The sequence below is a fragment of the Podarcis tiliguerta genome, assembly GCF_965153285.1.
Source record: "Podarcis tiliguerta genome assembly, chromosome: 1".
NCBI classification, from domain to species: Eukaryota; Metazoa; Chordata; class Lepidosauria; order Squamata; family Lacertidae; genus Podarcis; species Podarcis tiliguerta.
In genome coordinates this window covers 89,761,676-89,775,821 of record NC_139534.1, presented here as the reverse complement: position 1 = coordinate 89,775,821, position 14,146 = coordinate 89,761,676, and the positions used below count along the sequence as shown (strand labels likewise).

General features: G+C 43.9%; 1 protein-coding gene across 8 annotated transcripts in view; it reads right to left on the bottom strand.

Moving 5' to 3' along the window:
- Positions 1–10,495, bottom strand: part of SIPA1L1 (signal induced proliferation associated 1 like 1) — a 152,661-nt gene extending 142,166 nt beyond the window's left edge. For 5 of the 8 annotated variants that reach the window (XM_083398018.1, XM_083398022.1, XM_083398024.1 and 2 more), the window contains exon 1: positions 10,371–10,495. The gene's annotated coding sequence lies outside the window, so the exon portion shown is untranslated. Of the gene's footprint in view, positions 1–9,271; positions 9,455–10,370 lie in introns of those variants that run through there. The other 3 variants (XM_083398021.1, XM_083398023.1, XM_083398019.1) reach the window with 3 other exon arrangements.
- Positions 10,496–14,146: the final 3,651 nt, after the last annotated feature.

Here is a 14,146-nt window from a genome sequence, read left to right as displayed (position 1 = left end):
GAACCACAATTCCCATCATCCCTGGCCACTGGACATGCTAGCTGGAGCTGATGGGAGCTGTGGTATGACATCTGGAGGGCCACAGATTCCCTTTCCCCTGCTGCACTGGGATACCACAATGCCAGTATTTTGACTGCTGGGGGAAGAGCTCACACTTATATAAGAATTGCAATGAGCCTCATTAGAGCTGTACAACCGCCTCATAGAGCAGCGGTTCTCAACCTGTGGGTCCCCAGATGTAGTTGGACTACAACTCCCATCTTCCCTGAGCTCTGGCCTTGCTAGCTAGGGGTGATGGGAGTTGTAGTTCAACAACATCTGGGGACCCAAGGTTGAGAAAGGTTGATATAGAGACACAAATGTACCTTCCCCCACCCCAATGCTTCTAACGAAACATGGAATGTGACATCAATGGAAAGGAATGTGTAAATACTATTAGTAAGAATTCAATCTTTTTTTTACCCTTTCTATGATATTCCATGTAATTTACTTTGCTTTGTCCAATTAGGGCTCATTTTATATAGTAATAAAAGCAAAGGACCCCTGGATGGTTAAGTCCAGTCAAAGGCGACTACAGTGGTACCTCGGGTTACATACACTTCAGGTTACATACGCTTCAGGTTACACACTCTGCTAACCCAGAAATAGTGCTTCAGGTTAAGAACTTTGCTTCAGGATAAGAACATAAATCATGCTCCGGCGGCACGGCAGCAGCGGGAGACCCCATTAGCTAAAGTGGTGCTTCAGGTTAAGAACAGTTTCAGGTTAAGAACGGACCTCCGGAACGAATTAAGTACTTAACCTGAGGTATCACTGTATGGCGTTGCAGCGCTCATCTCACTTTCAGGCCAAGGGAGCCGGCATTTGTCCACAGGCGGCTTTCCGGGTCACGTGGCCAGCATGACCAAACCGCTTCTGGGGCAACAGAACACCGTGATGGAATATATAGTAATATATAGTAATATCTTCAACCATTAACAATAACTGTAAGCGATGGGGTAGATTAAATCTAAGTTGTTATTTTAATCGATGTCAATTTCTGAGCACATTTTTTTTAAAAGCCTCAGCAGCAAAACTGTTACACACCTTTTATCATCAACAGACCCACAAAGGTGCACCAACCAATTCCAATGCATGTCTTGCATCACAGAATGCATACAAAAACAAGCCCTGTTTGTGTTTAATATTATAGCCCTTAACTGCAAGAACAGGCATGAAACACCCACGTACGAAAGCACAGCCAAGAGCTGCTATTATGCGCTACCACCTGTAAAATATTGTTGAAACAGGGCGCACTGCATCACAAAATCTGCTCTTTCTCCAATAAAACACCACAGAGGTGCAGATAAGGCAAAAAGTCAATCTTTCCAACAGTCAAGGCAACCTAGAATGAAAATTATAATTGTAACTGCCAGGAAACCCTTTAAAGAAAGGTCTAAATCCCTTAGGATGCACACTTACATCAACACAATCCACTTCACTAGTACTAAATACTTCCCAGTAGTAACGGCAGAAGTGAGAGCACTGCTGCATCAATGGCTTACTCTTTAAAAGAAAACAAAATTAGAGTTCTGCATCACTAAAAAGAAGATCTATTGATAGTGGCTTGCAGCTCAGGCAGCTATTGCCCAGACAGCTCATTATTTGGTATATCAGACGTCATCATCTTGCTACTCCAGGTACACTTGGAAAACATCACACAATACTGGCAAATATGCAAACCTTCCCTTGGACCAAGCAAGTTCTGTGCCTTCAGAACCACAAGGCTTGTCTACTGGGAGGAGAAAGCGCTCACACCTTAGAGTAGCCTTCCCCAACCTGTCATTCCTTGCCATGCTCATTGGGGCTAACAGCAGTTGTAGTGCAAATCATCCAGAGGGCCCTAGGTTGAGAAAGTTGCCTTGGAGACTCAAAATAAGACAGATCACAGCTATTGGTCTCCCACCAAGCATGGGTGCTTAAAACAAACTAGCTTTGGAGTAAAAAATCTGGCCCTACATTCTTTAAATATTGGCACCATTACCATGTGCACCCTCTCAGCAACGCTCCTTAACAATGCCATCAATTCACAATTACGGAGCAATAGCAGCACAGATAAGTATTTTTGGTGGTTAAACTACAGGGGGGAAATCCCTCTCTAAGCTTTTTATCGGTTTTGCCTACATTTGAAAATGGAAAACACAAAATGTTTTATTTTAATTAATTTTATATTCCTTATATCATTTTTTAGCAGATTATGAAACACTTAGACTTAGAGCAGGCACACCCAAAGTCCGTTTTGGGGGGCTAATGCAGCCCCCCGGTCAGTTTATTTCCTGGGGTAAAATCCTAAAAAAAAAAACCCTCCAAAACGTCAATCCTAAAAAAAGGTCAACAACTTTGGTCAGCCCTTCACTTCATCAAATCTGGCCCTCTTTGAAAAAAGTTTGGACACCACTGATTTAGAGCCTTGTACCCCCTACACAACTGCATAGGAACAAAAGCAATTGTAAAAAGAACATAAAATTGCAGATTTTGAAAACCATTGACCAATCTACACATACAATTGCTCTATTAAGGTAACTATTACCACTTTTACATTACAGAAGGCAAAGGGAAAGGTCATGGATTAGCAAGTGGGTAGTGGGGTTCTGGGGCACAGTGTGTCTGGGCAGGCATATATAAAGGATACAGCTGGCAGAAAATGGATAAGCAGAAAGAACCAACCAGAAAATCCTTAGCTGAAAAAGCATTAAGCTTTTACAGTGGTACCTCGGGTTAAGTACTTAATTCGTTCCGGAGGTCCGTTCTTAACCTGAAGCACCACTTTAGCTAATGGGGCCTCCTGCTGCCACTGTGCCGCCGGAGCATGATTTCTGTTCTCATCCTGAAGCAAAGTTCTTAACCTGAGGTAATATTTCTGGGTTAGCGGAGTATGTAACCTGAAGTCTATGTAACCTGAAGTGTCTGTAACCCGAGGTACCACTGTACTTCCAAACCCGTTTCTCAGCACTTATCAAGAATTCTGCTAGCACAAATATAGCATGTCCCTTTCAAATTTTAGAAGTCATGAAGGGGTCCTCATAGGGAATGAGGCCCCACCAATAAGGTCAAATGGCCTTTCCTGGCCCTATCCTGACATCTACATGTTATGTGTGGACCTCTGCAGATGGAAAGTCTACACAGCTATGGGCTTCTCCAAAAACCAGAACCCTGATCATGGAATACTGCAGCTCCGAGGGGAGCCTATGCAGATAAACCTCAAAGCCATGGGTAGGCAAACTAGGACCCAGAGGCCGGATCCAGCCCAATCGCCTTCTAAATCCAGCCCACAGACAGTTCGGGAATCAGCATGTTTTTACATGAGTAGAATATGTCCTTTTATTTAAAATGCATCTCTGGGTTATTTGTGGGGCCTGCCTGGTGTTTTTACATGAGCAGAATGTGTGCTTTTATTTAAAATGCATCTCTGGGTTACTTGTGGGGCATAGGAATTCGTCCGTCCCCCCCGAAAATATAGTCCGGCCCCCCACAAGGTCTGAGGAACAGTAGACCGGCCCCCTGCTGAAAAAGTTTGCTGACCCCTGGTTTAAAGTCAAGACAACAGGTACTGAGCACAAATAAAAGGACGAACAAGAATATGTTCATTATTCTCCAACTGATAAATTACCAAATGGGAAAACAGGAAACTGCCTTATACCAAGTCAGAACATTTGTCCACCTTGCTTGATTATAAGGTGGTACCTCGGGTAACAGACGCTTCAGGTTACAGATTCCGCTAACCCAGAAATAGCACCTCGGGTTAAGAACTTTGCTTCAGGATGAGAACAGAAATCGCCCGGTGGCGGTGTGGCAGCAGCAGGAGACCCCATTAGCTAAAATGGTACCTCAGGTTAAGAACAGTTTCAGGTTAAGAATGGAGCTCTGGAACGAATAAAGTTCTTAACCCGAGGTATCACTGTAGTATTATCATAATGATGAGCAACTGCTCTCTAGAGTTTCAGATCAGAATAATTCCCAGTCTTAAGTGGAGATCACAGTGACTGAACCTGGGATCTTTTGCATGTAAAGCATGGGTTGTCCCATCCAGCTCCAGTCATACAACTATCATTTATATTAATCAGAAATTAAAGCGGTACACTGTCAGTGATGACAGTTAAGTGATGAGAACATTTTTCAAGAACTGGATATCAAGCATTAATCGAAAAATATCAGATCCAAACATGTTTCAATCTACAGCTCTCTTCATTATTCTTAATATCATTAAGGACTTTTAAGATGAGTGGAAGAAGGATAATTAGCCTCATCAAACCATAGAAGTAGCCTAGTCAGGTTTGTAGAGTTAGGTTCCTGGTGAGAGGGAGAGTTCTCTTTAATGGAGAAGTGTATTAAAAATTGTTTCAAACACTTGGCCTTCTCAATGGTTGTGGCACACTTTTATTATAGTTTGGTGGGTAGAATTAGATTTCTCAACAAGATCATTGCATATACATATATTTCCAGGTAGCATGGGGATTAAATCAAATCTTCACTTAAAGAAAAACTTGTTTTGAAATGGAAACCAAACCACATTTTCCCCAGCATTTGTGCAGGAATCAAAATGCCTTCACACCAACTGCCTGTCATGTTGAATACAGCTAAATTTGCAGTAATCGTTTTCCAACTCAGGAAAGACTTGCAACCTGAGATACACGCCACGTATGCATGTATGTTTTATATTTCATGTGTTCTTTTGCATGTGTTTTAGTATGCTTTTTCTATTATTTTAGCTTGTTTGTTAGAATCTGTTTGCTCAATCTCTCCCCCCCCCCACGCTATAACCTGAACCAATGAATTTTGGATTAGATAACTTATGCCGCGAAATTTGACTGAGGGAGGGTGAGTCTACTGATTCTTCTGGACCTTTTACAGCTTCTGATGCCATTGACCATAATAACCTTTCTGGTGCAACTCTCTAGGATGAGACTTGGAGGCACAGTGTAATAATGGCTACAGTCCCTTTCTGGGGTTAAAAACCCAGAATATGGTGCTGGGAGACTTTTGTTCCATCCCTTGGCCATTGATATTTAGGGTTAATTGGACATTTAGCCCTAAAGTTCTGTCTTTGTTCTCATGCTTTTCAACAGGTATATAAAACCACAGAGAGAAATCAACTGATAGTTTGAGCAGAGGTAGCCTTAATATGTGGATGAAACACAGCTCTATCTTTCTTTTCCACCATCTAATTCCAGGGAAGCAACCCTCAATTAGGTGATCTGGGAAGCTCCAGGGTTACACGAGATGTTTACAAGATTCACCATTACATAAACCTTTGCTATCAAAAACTAATGAGTACTTGTAAGCAGTAAGGAACTAGAAAATGTTAAGGAGTAACAATTGGATAAAAATGATAACAAAATGCAGAGGAGATGTAAAGAATCAGTGGAAGGGGGTGGAAGGAAATCTTGAGGTTTAAAGAACCTCAAAACAAGGTTTGTGAAATAGTAGCATTCCTTATTAGAAGTTCAAATGTTAGATTGTGGTTTGATTTTTGTATCTTTATTTTATTGTTTAATATCTGTGAAAATTAATAAAAAAATATTTACAAAAAACACACACTAATGAGTATCAACAATAGTGAAGAAAGTTAATTCCATGAGGCAATTGTAGAGAACTAAAATCATAAGAGCAACCTAGAAGATCCCATATTTAGTACTAATAAATAGCTATTGAAATAATTAATTAACAGTCATCACCAAGTTTATTTTTTATCACTTGCAGGTGTCCAATTCACTAAGGAGTGACTTTTTAAAGAGCAGCTTTATATCTCAAATAAGAATCAAAATGAAGCCAACAATTTATAAATATGTATCAACTGGGGAATCTTACGTTAACAGAGATTCTTGGGAAGCTAAGTCACTGAGTCATATCTCCCTGGAAACATGAAACTAAGAACAATCCAGCACATTTTCATCTGATTATAAGATGATATTTAACACACAATTACCCTTCTTAAAATAAAAAATATATCCAGATCTACCAAGAGCCATGGAACATCACATTCAGGTTCCTTTCAAATTGAATTAATTCAACTGATTTAAAAATGACAGACTGGACTATTGGTATAGAAAATTAGCCAACAAACCCTGTGATAGAATCTCCCCCTACTTAAGATACAAAGGAGCATGGCATTTCCCCCTAGTTGACAGTAGCATGATATCAAAAGAAATCCAGCATACACACACATTTACAAAAACACTACAAAACTATATACCAAATTTCTGAAGAATTAAAAATAAAACTTCTGAAATGATGTTAATAGGGGGGGAAGCCAAGGTATGAATCACCAGTTATATATTTGAAAAATTCAGTACATCCAAGTATATACTGGAGTTAAGTGATAGATGCTTCTATAAACAGGGGCATGGTGCAATAGCTAAATAACACCCAAAAAGTACTTTGCTGACATACCAAAAGTAATCCCAACTTTCACTAGAAATAGTTTAGAGGTGGCGGTAAGAAAATAGTTGTTAGACAACCTGCAGGATTTACATTTTTTAAAGCAGCACTGGAGCTTTTTCTGCATCCCAGTGGGGTATCCTGAATGTCCTTTAAGCAGTGAATATTAAGCAGCAAGTCCCTTGGTGTAAAGCCTATACTATTACTATGGAGAAATCTGTGCCCCTTTCTCTCATTGAAGAGACATACTATGGTTGTATAAATGAGGATGGATACAAAAGAAATTCAAGGGGGACACAATCCTCTCTCTCTCCCTCTTTCAGAGATTGTAGGTTGTCTAAAACAATGGCTGTCTCCCAGCTTTTCAATTTGTCCTTCTCCATGTACTGTACAAAAAAATGAATCCCTAGTTGAACATACAGAATAGTAAGAAGAGAATAAAGATAAGACCCAACATGTTTCAAAATAAAAATAATAATTATACTTGATACAAACTAGTTAAGATATTAGTGGTATACATCAGATACAAAGTAGGTTCATAAACTGTAAGAAAGTGGGGTTGTTGTAAGAAAGTGGAGTTGTTGTTTTTAAGTAACAGTCTTGGTTTTAATAAAACATTTTAAATAAATGTTCTAGTATTTCACTATAATACATTTGACCATTACGTGGGAGGTCCAGCCATACTCCCCTAGAGGGAAGGGATGGGATGGGAAGGGGTGGGATGGGAAGGGGTGGGATGGGAAGGGAAGGGATGGGAACCTGTAGCCCTCCACATGTTTTCACACTAAAATTTACATAATCTCTGACAATCTGCCATGCTGTCTGGGGTTGATGGGAGTTGCAGTCCCAACAGTATCTAGAGGGCCACAGGTTCACCAAGCCACTCTGGGTCCTATATAAGAGATTCTGCAACCCTGCTCTTCCCCAGATGTCTGCATCCAAGTTGGGAGGGTAGGCTTGAAATTGTCAAAATGTATATTTCCACATATGCAGAGCTGTGTATAGGGCTGGGATAGCAGAAGAAGTGCCACGTGCTATTTCAATTCATACTATATTTCTTTAATCCAAATTCAAATCTACAACTGCTAGTACAAATGTCTACATACCACAGCTGTCAACGTTTCTCTTTTTTTAAGGGAAATTCCCTTATTCCGAATAGGATTCCTCGCAAGAAAAGGGAAAAGTTGACAGCTATGCTACATACCAAGCTCAAACCTAACACCACCACAGTAAAATTCATTGAACCACCAATATCACCAACATGTCAAACAAAAGATACAGCTATTACCTACTTAGTACTTAGGTAAACTGACCCAAAGTAAACCTAACTGCATATATAATTGATCCCTCTATTGTAAGCTTACTTGAAGGAGTTTACTCTCAAAGGCAGCATAAGAGACAAGATGCTTCAACAAAAATTTGAATACTATCTAAATGACATTATACTGCATTATGCAAAAACTGGTTAAGACAAGAAGGCAAACTATAAACACAGCAAAACACAATTGGGTATAAGAACAGACATGTTCAGGCAAGCACAATTTGATGAGTAATTGAAAATTTAAGGCTGCTGGTTGCAGGCAACCAATATTTAACACACATACAAATGTGTAAGTGCTCATGCACCTTGTACACAACGAACAAATGATCAGGAAAAGTGATTCCTGGTTATTCTTCAACTGCTTCCTTCCCCCAACAGGTGATCATTTACTATGCAGAGGGAAAAGAAAGACTCCTCAAACAGAATAGTGTGTGCACAAGGCTCTTGCTGGTTGACCATCACTGCACTCGTTTCTTCAAAATACTTTAAAAATATAGTAAAGCTGGACGTGGTTAACCTCTGGACAGTTAGCCAGAAGCCAACTTAGGAAATGGAGGTACTGAAATATAAATGCAATGAAAACCTTTTGCAATAAATACTATTGTCAGAAACTTAAGATTCCACTTTCCCTTATGCCTCAAAGGCAGAACAAGGAGCTGTACTGTTGAACTGCACTGCTCAAAAATAAACTGCTATACTCCCAACTCTATATGAAATTGGAGACACCTATTGCACAACCAACAAGAAGCACCAAAAGAAAATCCTTTATGAAGCTTGTTTACAATTTAAATCCATAAAAGTGAACATGCACCACATGCAATGTGCACAGCACTGGTAAAGAGGAGGTTCCAGGTCAGTTTCATCATGAAAGGCAAAATTTAAAGAGGAAGGACCAATCTTCATTCATCCAGACAGACAAACTGGGAATCTAATGAAACCTGACACCTCTAAAGGAAAATTGTAACACTGCAAGGACCCACACTTAGCAGAATCACCAAAAAACCCAAGAATCAGTAGTCAGATTTTTAAATCATCCTGGACAAAATGAATTCAGAAAAAAAAAATCTGGATTTGTAGCAGAAAAAAATGAACAGCAGCAGTCAAGGTTAGACAAGGAGAATTTCCTACTAAAAGCATTTTCTGTTCTATCCCCCCCCCCCAAATGCAGACAAGTGCACTCCTCAGCAATAAACATAATCCACGATTATCCAATAGATATGCATACATTAATTTTAAAACCATACCATGTGGCAGAACTGTTACTAAAAATATAACATTTAGAACATAAAATAAAATGTAGTTTTACTTCACTTATAATCCATTTTGTTGGCAACCATCCGCCTCGGGAGACAATGGGAAAGTGCGCCTATTTTTATTTTAAAAACAAACCTGTTCAAAGCTACCTGTTCTACAAGATCCAGTTTTAAAGCATTCCCTATTCACTTATCTGAACTACAGGGAAAGAAACTACCTTTCATTCTTCCACTCCCTTTCCCACACTATAAACATTCAGATTATCCCCAACGGCATTACCTTTGAATTAGCTAATAATTATCACAGTGTCCAAACTGGTTCAGAAGAAAATAACTACAGCAAAGCTGACAACTAAAACTGCTGACTCTTTTGACCCATTCCCCCAACCACCCAAAAAAAGGATGGGGGAACACAGAGGAAGAAAACCTTTCCACAGCAACCGCCTGCCGGTTCTACCCACAGGAAAAATAATCAACTTGGTCAAGAGGTTTGGGGAGAAATACGAGTCCTCTTCTCCCTCCCGCACTCTCTTTTTTTTTGGGAGGGGGGGTGGAAAAGAGATGAATCCAATGAGTACCAGAAGGCGGGGCGGGGGGGGGGAGAGAGAGAAGGAAAGCCAAGTGAATACCGCTGCTTCTTTTTTCCCCCTTGTTTAAACTGGGGGCAGGGTGAGCAAGTCAGCTCCGAAGCTCGCTGGTCAGTTGCAGGCGAAGCTCGCAGACTTTCCGTGCAGCTCATTTCTCGGGGATATAGGAAATATTTGGGCAGGGGGCGCTGGAAAGAGAGTCTTTCTCCCTCCAATGAATCGAAGTGGGGGGGGGGGGAGAGAGAGAGGCTCCCGGTTTAATGAATTGGGGGACAGAGGGGGCGACCATCATGCAACAGCAGGACTTTGGCAAGGTGCGGGGTGGGAATCAATAGCACAGAAAACTCAAGGTCTCGGGAGTCAAAGGGAAGGGGGAAGGGAAGGGAAAAGGCGCTTTGGGAGCAGAGGTTTTCGGAGAAGTGGGATTAGAGCGGGGAAAGAGGGGGCGTGTTGCCTCCACCCGTTTCATTCAGGTTTTCAGCTCCCTCCCGCTGCGACTACCAGAGTCATTTTTGGTGGGGGGGGGGGGACTTGGGTTGGAGGACGGGGGGGGTCCTGGTTTGTGTGTCGCCGTTGCCCCGTCAGTATGCGGAGGAGACTAGAAATATGTATGTGTGCATGCATATTTGTGTGTGTGCGCGCGCGTGTCTCGCCAGGTTCAGCCGCACTCGGGGGCAGCAGAGGAAGGTGGGGTGGGGGGAAAGAGGGTCTGACGCCGTACCCCCCCCCCCCCGCTGCCCAGCCCAGCCTCGCTCAGCTACCTGCCTCCCTGCTTCCCTCCCCAGAACTCACCCAACAAAGTTGCTGCTGCTTCTGCGTGAGCCGCTGCTCGCTCCCTCTCCAGCGCCCGGGATGAGCTCACCCAGCAAGCTTGCCTCGCTCCGCCTGCTTAGCAGTCCAACTCTCGCGAGAAGCCGCGTGGCTGCGGCCATCGCCGCGCGCCGCGCCAAAGAGGGGGACCCGAGCAGCCGCGGCAGTTACTATGGCAACTGCCAAGCGCCGGGCCTAGCGGTGGACCGCGAAGCCTTGCGAGCCCAAGCAAAGGAAAGGGGGAAAGGGAGCTCGGCTCCGGAGGGTGTTGTCGCTGCGGTAGCCTGCCCTCCGCAGCGGCTCTGAAAGTCGAGGCACGCTCCGCGCCCTTGCAGTTGCAGCAGTGGCTCGACGGACGAAGCCGAGGGAAAGGCGCCCCCAGCAGCTTCTTCCCGGTTCGCGGCTACGCAGCCAACCTACAGATAATACCTAATGCGGCTGCTAAATTCTCGCCCGTAATTTTTCCTACATAAATCCAGCGTGGAGACTGTCCTTGGGAACTTATTGCAAAAAAAAAAAAAAGTGCAGAAACCTTCCTGTGCAGCGACTTCCGTGCAAAGCAGTGGCTTTTTCCATCAAGCCATGCACGAACACACAGCGGGTGGGTACTTTAGCATCACACAGATTAGCAATCAACAATCCAGTGCTGTGCACACTGCAAGCCTTGCTGCTATTTGTAGGGCTTGCTCCCAAATAACTGCGTAAAATTCAATTTGATTGAATTTGGCAGCAACCAGCAGACACACATAAAGCTCCAATGTCAGAGGAACAGACCTAGTGGAACTTACTTCAAAGTAAATAAACGAAGATTTTATTATTATTTTTAAAAAATGAGAATACATTCTTCCTTTCAAGAAGGGGACCTTGAGGTAATACACAAGCTCCTTTTTAACTTCACAACAACCCTGTGATGTAGTTTAGGTTGAGAGTGAGTGACTGGCCCAGGCTGTGCAGCAAGCTTCGTGGCAGATGGGGGATTTGTCCCTTGGCCTCCTTATACTTCACAATCCATGCATTCGGGGCGGGGGGGGCATGAGAAGTAACCAGGGTGCTGTTTAAGTAGATGTGTTTGGATCCGTACAGTCACTAAAGAGTTATTTTAAACTAAAATGCAACAAATGCTGCAAAGTGAGGGGAAACTTGTGGCTCACCACTATATTAAACTGTGGCACTCAAGCAACCACATCCTACACAGCAATCTGAATAGCACTGAATGCTTTCTGTGTGGGAAGCACCATATTTTCACAGGTAAAAAAATAGTGCACAATGACTTGGAAAACCATGCTATCCCTGACAGAAAGGCAGTTTGAGGGATTATAGGCTGTTGGTGCATGCAAAAGGGGGGGGTACACATTTATTGCACAAAAACAACAGCATGCACCTGTAAACTGAACAAAGATATTTCTTTTTCTGTGCTTTTGCTGGTAAAAAAAAAAAGGTGTCCCTGAATCTGGTCATTTCCTGTGATGTGAATGGTCTATGGTTCAATCCTAGCAATGCTCATTTGCAAGTAAGTCTCATTAATTTCAATAGCACTTGTTTTTGTTTAGTCGTTCAGTCGTGTCCGACTCTTCGTGACCCAATGGACCAGAGCACGCCAGGCACTCCTGTTTTCCATTGCCACCCGCAGTTTGGTCAGATTCATGTTTGTAGCTTCGAGAACACTGTCTAACCATCTCGTCCTCTGTCGTCCCCTTCTCGTGCCCTCCATCTTTCCCAACATCAGGGTCTTTTCCAGTGAGTCTTCTCTTCTCATGAGGTGGCCAAAGTACTGGAGCCTCAGCTTCACGATCTGTCCTTCCAGTGAGCACTCAGGGCCGATTTCCCTAAGAATGGATGTGTTTGATCTTCTTGCAGTCCATGGGACTCTCAAGAGTCTCCTCCAGCACCATAATTCAAAAGCGCCAATCACTTCCAAGGAAAGTTATTGTATAAGATGCTTAAGAAGGCCTTTAGGAGTAGAGTACACCTGGATATAAGATGCATGCCCCATCTCACTTTTTCCTTCTTGACCCTGTCTTAATAATAATAATAATAATAATAAATTTTATTTATATCCCATCCTCCTCAGCCGAAGCCGGGCTCAGGGCAGCTAACAACACTAAAATAGTGCAACATTCTAAAAACATTATAAAAATTAATTAAAATCAAAATTTATGGCAACCATACTAAAGTTCTGTAAAGATTGCCAAAGGAGGGAGTCAGGCTGCACCCTAACCAAAGGCCTGGTGGAACAGCTCTGTCTTGCAGGCCCTGCGGAAAGGTGTCAAGTCCTGCAGGGCCCTTGTCTCTTGTAACAGAGCGTTCCACCAGGTTGGAGCCACAGCCTAAAAAGCCCTGGCTCTAGCTGAGGCCAGCCTAACCTCTCTGTGGCCTGGGACCTTCAAGATGTTTTTATTTGAAGACCGTACGTTCCTCTGTGGGGCATACCAGGAGAGGCAGTCCGTATGTACGAGGGTCCTAGGCCGTATAGGGCTTTGAAGGTTAAAACAGCACCTTAAACCTGATCCTGTACTCCACCGGGAGCCAGTGCAGCTGGTATAGCACCAGATGAATGTGATCTCGCAGCGAAGACCCCGTAAGGAGTCTCACTACGGCATTCTGCACCCGCTGGAGTTTCTGGGTCAGTCTCAAGGGCAGCCCCACGTAGAGCGAGTTACAATAATCCAGTCTGGAGGTGACCGTCGCGTGGATCACAGTGGCTAGGTCAGGGCGAGAGAGGTAAGGAGCCAACTGCTTAGCTTGGCGGAGATGAAAAAATGCCGCCTTTGTTATAGCTGCAATCTGCGCCTCCATGGAGAGGGAGGTATCGAAGATTACACCCAAACTCTTAACGGACGGTGCTGGCACTAATTGCACCCCCGCAAGAGATGGGAGTTGCCCCCTCAATCCCATATCGTCCTGTCCCAGCCAGAGGACCTCTGTCTTTGAAGGATTTAACTTCAACCGGCTCCCACGTAACCATCCAGCCACAGCTTCCAAGCATCTGATCAGTGTGTCTGGGGCCAAGTCAGGATGGCCATCCATCAACAGATAGAGTTGGGTGTCATCAGCATACTGATGGCAGCCCAGCCCAAAACTCCGGACAAGCTGGGCGAGGGGGTGCATAAAGATGTTAAAAAGCATCGGGGAGAGTATCGCACCCTGGGGCACTCCACACACCAAGGAGTGGCGCGATGACAATTCCCCCCCCAAGCGCCACCCTCTGTCCCCGACCAGAGAGAAACGAGCACAGCCATTGAAGGACTGTGCCCTGGATCCCCATGTCGGCAAGGCGGTGGTCCAGGAGTTCGTGATTGACCATGTCGAAGGCTGCTGACAGGTCTAGAAGAATCAGCAGCCCCGACCCGCCTCGATCCAGCTGCCTGCAGAAATCATCTGTTAGGGCGACCAGAGCCGTCTCGGTCCCATGACCAGCGCGGAAGCCGGACTGGAATGGATCCAGAGCCGATGTTTCATCCAGAAACCTACCAAGCTGTTCAGCAACCGCTCTCTCAATCACCTTACCCAGGAATGGAAGATTCGAAACCGGGCGGTAATTGGATAGATCTAAGGGATCTAATGATGTTTTCTTTAAGAGCGGGCGCACCACTGCCTCCTTTAGTTCCCCTGGGAATGTCCCGGTGCCAAGGGACAAATTGATGATATCCCCCGGGGGGCCCGCACCTCGTCTGGACACGCTGTAATCAGCCAAGACGGGCACGGGTCGAGAGGACAAGTGTTGGGCTTTCCAGCTTGGAGGAGTCTGTCCACATCGG